Source organism: Gymnoscopelus braueri (genome assembly GCF_963280865.1).
Source record: "Gymnoscopelus braueri genome assembly, chromosome: 19".
Taxonomy (NCBI): domain Eukaryota; kingdom Metazoa; phylum Chordata; class Actinopteri; order Myctophiformes; family Myctophidae; genus Gymnoscopelus; species Gymnoscopelus braueri.
The window spans coordinates 19,346,700-19,352,876 of NC_137621.1; positions in this window are offsets into that span (position 1 = coordinate 19,346,700).

Sequence of the window (6,177 nt, forward strand, 5' to 3'; positions counted from 1 at the left end):
CACAGCAGTTTGTGTAAAACTGAAAACATGTTATCATGTTGAATATTTGAATCCAATGTTTTTAATACAAAGTATTAAAGACAGACTCTGTAATGTGACTTCACTTTAGTTCATTTTAAGCAACTTCGACTAGACTTGCATTGGGGGGGGAAATGCTGAGGGATGTATTGTGTAAAATACCAAAAATATAAGGATCTCTTCAAACACATTTCTTTTTACAAATATTACCTGAGCTGTGTTATTTGCATCTGTTTAGAGCTAAATGTCCATAATAAGTAGAAGCACACGGTTGATTACAATGACTTATTTATTGTGTCCGGGTAGCTCAGTCGGTTGAGTGCTCACCTTTGAATTGCAAGGTTCTGAGTTTGATCCCGGGGACCGCCAACTCAGCCTATGACTACCATGGCTTGGATAACTAGATGTGTGGTTAGTACTGGTTTGTATGTGTGGCGATCCACCTTAGTAATCCTTCTCCCAGGGGTTTGGCACATTATATAGAGGATAGACATCCTTGTTGCTCGGCTGATACTGACAATAAGCTAACTTACTTATGTTCAAAGGTGATTTTGTATGCAGGGGTATGTTAAACTGGACACAGTAGGGTCATGTCCATACTTTTGGGTTGGATATGAGCAACAGAAGCCACATCTGACCCTAGCATAGGCCTATATCTAGTTTTGCATGTAGGCATTGTAGTAAACAAAACTTCAATAACCATCCATGCTCATCCAGCCAGTTTCTACCTTGCTGCCCCAGCTTGAAAGCCCACATACCTCACTACACTTCATGTCAAATTAAGACTATTGTGTGAGCTCTGTAAGAATTTCCATCCTCGCTGTAGTGTCTACTTTCTTTTATCCGAAGTGTTTCATTTACATTTCTTAATTTAGAGCCTTTGGCAGGTTGTGCTGGATTTATGCCAGAAATGGTTATCAGTGTTAATCTCTGCTGCTCACCAACGGTGATGTTTGTTCAAATTAAATTGCCACAGCAATTCAGGTCATTTTGCAGTGCTTTTATGTTATTACCTACAAAGAAAAACATTATATCGAATAGAGTTTATTCTGTTATTACACATTGCTATAAAATAATGGATATATTTTGTTGTAAATTATTTGCAACTTTTACTGCTCTGTCTACACTGCTGTTCTGGTTATTTTTCTGTGATTTTGTGAAAGTATGGATTTGTCAGTCTTTTTTTTTACTGTTAGAAACTGTTGGGTGTTCACATGTACACATGTACTACTGCAGTCATTGAATGTTGTAATGTTGATTGAAATGCCACTGTGTAGTCTTGCAAAAGCATAAATAAAATATCTTTCAATGAAAGGTGTCCTGCAATCAGTGTGAATGCTAACAAGTCCTGTCATGCATACAAACCTGAAAAGCATGTTGAACAGTAGGGTATATGGGTTTCGTGCAAACATTTCATTTGATTTGAACGTGGCTATCCATCTGAATTTAACTTCAATTGTTGGAGGTCATTTTCATTAGTGTGCCCAGATCCCTGGCTAGTGGCTACACATGGCTATATAAAGAATGGATATATTTTGATGATTTACTATGTTGTAAATTATTTGCAACTTTTACTGCTGTGTCCACTGCTGTTCTGGTTATTTTTCTGTGATGTATTATGAAAGTGTATGGATTTGTCAGTCTTCTTTTTTTGCCCAGATCCCTGGCTGTATTCTAAAGGAATGTGTTCTGAATAATAATGGGATGCTATCGACAGCATAGGCCCTTTTTACTAAGAGAAATCCCCAATCAATTGCACCCATGTAGGCCAGGCTAACACTGAACTGCACACACTTTTGTCTGCATGTCTTTCTCTACTATATTTCCACTAATACAAATGGATGTAGCAACAAAGATAACATTTCAATCGCATGTGGCTGTGAAAAATGTCTCAGCCCATTAAAAGCTATAGTGTTTGCCATCTGTGTCGTCAGGGCGGCTGCCGGATAAAGCTTGTTGCTGATGGAACCCAGCTTATCCGGTCTGACCAGCATGGTCTTCATTCTTCTCTGAATGAGAGGCTTGTATGAGCCTACCCCAAAACACTATATAAAGACCTGTTCCTCTCCTAAGACACTCAGTCCAGACTGGGACGACGCAAGGACGCACAGTTAAAGGTAAGCTCAGCCCTTCATTTGGTAGGCAGGAGGTCATGACCTATGTCAGATTAGTTTTTCTTCTGTAGGTTAGGCTAAACTTATAGTGTATATATAGTTACTGGGTCTTGGCCATGTGTCTCGAATTGAGCCTTGCGATTACTGTGTACGGTCAGGGGCTGTCGTTTTGTTTCACTTGTTAAATGTGGGGCCTGTAAAGCCGTTTTAGACTATAGCTAGTTATAGCCTAACCGTGATTAAAGGGGTACATAACTGCAAATACATATGAGAACGTTTAGTTGAGTAGATGACAAGTGTCTCAACTAACAAAAACGGAATCTAAAGCTGTTTTTTTTATCATCAGGGTGTAGAAGACGATGGTGATGAAGATTCTGTGAAGAAGCCTAGTCTTTCTGGTTAAGTGGTTCTTAACAGTTCAACAGTTCTTTGCCAAAATTGTGAAATGTTTAGGACCACTTGACCAGGCGGACAAATGCTGCCCCAATGGAACTGGATTACGAAAAGTGACAAATCTCCAGGTCTTAATATCTTCTTAGGCTGCCTTTAAAAAAAATGTCTCTCTCACTCACTCTCTCACTCTCTCACTCTCTCTCTCTCTCTCTCTCTCTCTCTCTCTCTCTCTCTCTCACACACACACACACACACACACACACACACACACACACACACACACACACACACACACACACACACACACACACACACACACACACACACACACACACACACACACACACTCTCTCTCTCTCTCTCTCTCTCTCTCTCTCTCTCTCTCTCTCTCTCTCTCTCTCTCTCTCTCTCTCTCTCTCTCTCTCTCTCTCTCGTTGTCTGCCCCCTTGTGTAATAATGTCACGGGGCTGTAAAATAATCGTGCTGCTATAGTAGCAGTAATTTTATTCCACTGGTCTGGCAAACATACAAATGTTGATTACTGTGCTGCTGTATAGTGTCATTGTCTTATCATTCCTTACTGTTGCTTTTGTTCATTACCAGACCAGTAATTAAAACAAGTCAATAAAGAACAAATTGCCTATGTGAGTTCAGAGCGGTCGGACAGTACTGTGTGCCCGCAGGGCTGGTCGCTGTCCATTGTCCTGAAACATATGCGTCATTCCCTGAAGAACAGTAGAACAGTTTAATCAACAATGAGGTTTCAAGACAAAAACAAAAAACGCTTGTACCACACACACACACACACACACACACACACACACACACACACACACACACACACACACACACACACGGTAGAGAAGCCAGTCAAGATGCAACATGATATGATAGGCTATTTTACAAAAAGTTAAGGGAGTAGTTCACCCAAAAAATGACTTATTTTCTATCAATTACACACACCCCATGAAGCCTTGAATTCATGGTGATTTGTTTGTTTTTTAGCCATTAGTGGCTGGTCAGTAGCAGTCCTACCGGATCACCGGTCAATCAAATTATTGGCTCAGGAATATGACATAAACAAAAAAAACATGATGAATTCAAGGCTTCATGGGGTGTGTAATTGATAGAAAATAGCTCATTTTTGGGGTGAACTACTCCTTTAAGTAAAACATTAAAAAAAATCGAACTTCTGACCAAAGGACTCAAAATTAGACACACGGTCTTCATAATCCAAATTCGTTTTCCAGGGAATAATATTGCTTTGATGTATGCCGCATAAATAATTCATAGGGCACTGTGTGCACCGATTATTCTTCCCATCTAAATCACTCCTTTCTTTCTTTGATCTCAGCAGTGCGCTATCACTATTGCTAAACGTTTCTCACGAAGCCTCACTGCATTTTGGAAAAAGCTAAATATTTTTGCAGGACATAGGAGTGGCATTAATGAGCAGTGGTGTAAAGAAACTAAGTATATATACTCAAGTACTGTACTTAAGTACATTTTGATGCCAATACTTTTACTTTTTTTAAATTTTGAATTCCGGGCTTTCACTTGTAGATACTTTTACTTTAAGTAATTCATGTGAAGTAGGCCTATACTTTTTCCACCATTGTTAATGAGAGGCCCTGAGCGATGTCCCTCCCTATACGTGTGCCTGCATGGCAGCAGATGTATAGCATTGTCCCCTGGGATCAGATCCTTGGAATTTCATCAGCAGTTGCTTGGGGGACTGACCCAAACAAACCTCTGCTGGTTGGAAGAAATCACTGGTTGTTGACGTGGTAAATCAACTTTAGTATGGATTGCAATTATCACCCCAACACAGAACACACCCATCTCCGCCCCCGAACAACTGTTGTGCGTGTTTTGTGCATAAGAGAGAGAGAGAGAGAGACAGACTGGTGGCGCGCGCGCGTGTGCGTGTGTGTGGCGCATGGCGCGTGGCGGGGGTAATCGGAGGAGTAGGTCAGTGATGGAAGAAGTAGGCTAGTATACTCACATGTTTTACTTCAGTAAAAGTATCAATACTGCAATGTAGAAATAGCCTACTCAGATACAAGTAAAATATTGGAATTCAAAATGTACTAGGCCTAATTCAAAAGTATTGGCATCAAAATCAAAATATACATAAATATATATAAAGTAGGCTATAGGCTATACAAAAGTAAAAAGTAGGCTACTTTTTACTCCCATTTCACAAGTTTTCAAATGTATAACATCTTTTGAAAATAGCAGATCTACAAGCTCACAATGCATTGCTCTGCATGGCATTGTGAATTTGTAGATCGGCTATTTTCAAATGGCCAAATGTATATAGGGCTGAAGTGGTTCGTGATAATAGTGTAGCCTATGTTTTGTAATAATAATCAACATCTACAAAGTAACTAGTAACTAAAGTTTTCAAATAATTGTAGTGGAGTAAAAAGTAGCCTACAACATTTGCCTTTGAGATGTAGTGGAGTAGAAGTAAAAGTGCTGAAAAGTGGCAACACTTCAGTAAAGTAAAAAATATCTCAAAATTGTACCAAAGTACAATAGTACTTGAGTAAATGTACTTAGTTACTTTACACCACTGGAGTATGTGCAGGTGACATCCACAGCATATTGCGTAATTCTATACCACAAGCAGCAGACACGCCCTTTTTAGAGCAGGTTAAAGGCTAAAGAGGCCGACTGTAGTTGTCGGTTATATGCATAGACTAAAAATGAAGGCTTATATATGGGAGTATAGAGGCTATAACACAACTCTGAGTTAATAGAGTAGCCTATACAATCCAATCAGGGTAATTACCATTGACATAACAGATCGTAAGGTCACTCACCTATAGGCTACTTCCTAAATCACCAGCCCATTCAACCTGTCCTAATATATCCTGCAATGAAATACATTTTGGCTCATGGGCAGCAAACAACTTATTTAAATCTTCCTCCTATAAGTTTGTCTCACTTTCAAACGCCAATAGGTTGGAGTAGACAATAATATCAATTATTAGCCTATACAAACTACAAACCCTTTTGGTGTTGATCTCTCCTGTAACTGCATTGGCTGTGAGTCTTCTGTCTTCTGTGTCATGTCTGCGGACTGGTAGGCTGCCAAATGAATTGCCCTGATGTGGGATAAATCATTCTAACACCATGGTCACACATTTAAAGTCATGCATAATGAGCTAGAATTCAATTATCTAACATAAAATGTATCAGGCTATTAAAACTCAAGTATATGAAGACCCAATAGTTTCTTCAATGTGTTTTTTGCAAGGATTCCTGTCCGAATATCGAATGAGGGTATGGAGTGGTGTAAAGTTACATTTACTCAAGTACGTTTTGAGGTATTTTTACTTTACTGGAGTATTTCCAAATGTCTGTACTTTTACTTCTACTCCATACATCTCAGAGGCAAATATTAAACTTTACTCCACTACAATTATTGAAAACTTGAGTTACTTGTTACTTTGTAGATTTTGATTGTTATTACAGTAGCCTACATACATTACCCACTGGCCACTTCAGCCCTACATACATTTCGGCCATTTGAAAATAGCCGATCTACAAATTCACAATTTGTCACGCTGCGACGCATTGTGAGCTTATCTGCTATTTTTAAAATATTTGTATACATTTGAAAACTTGTGAAATGGGACATTCT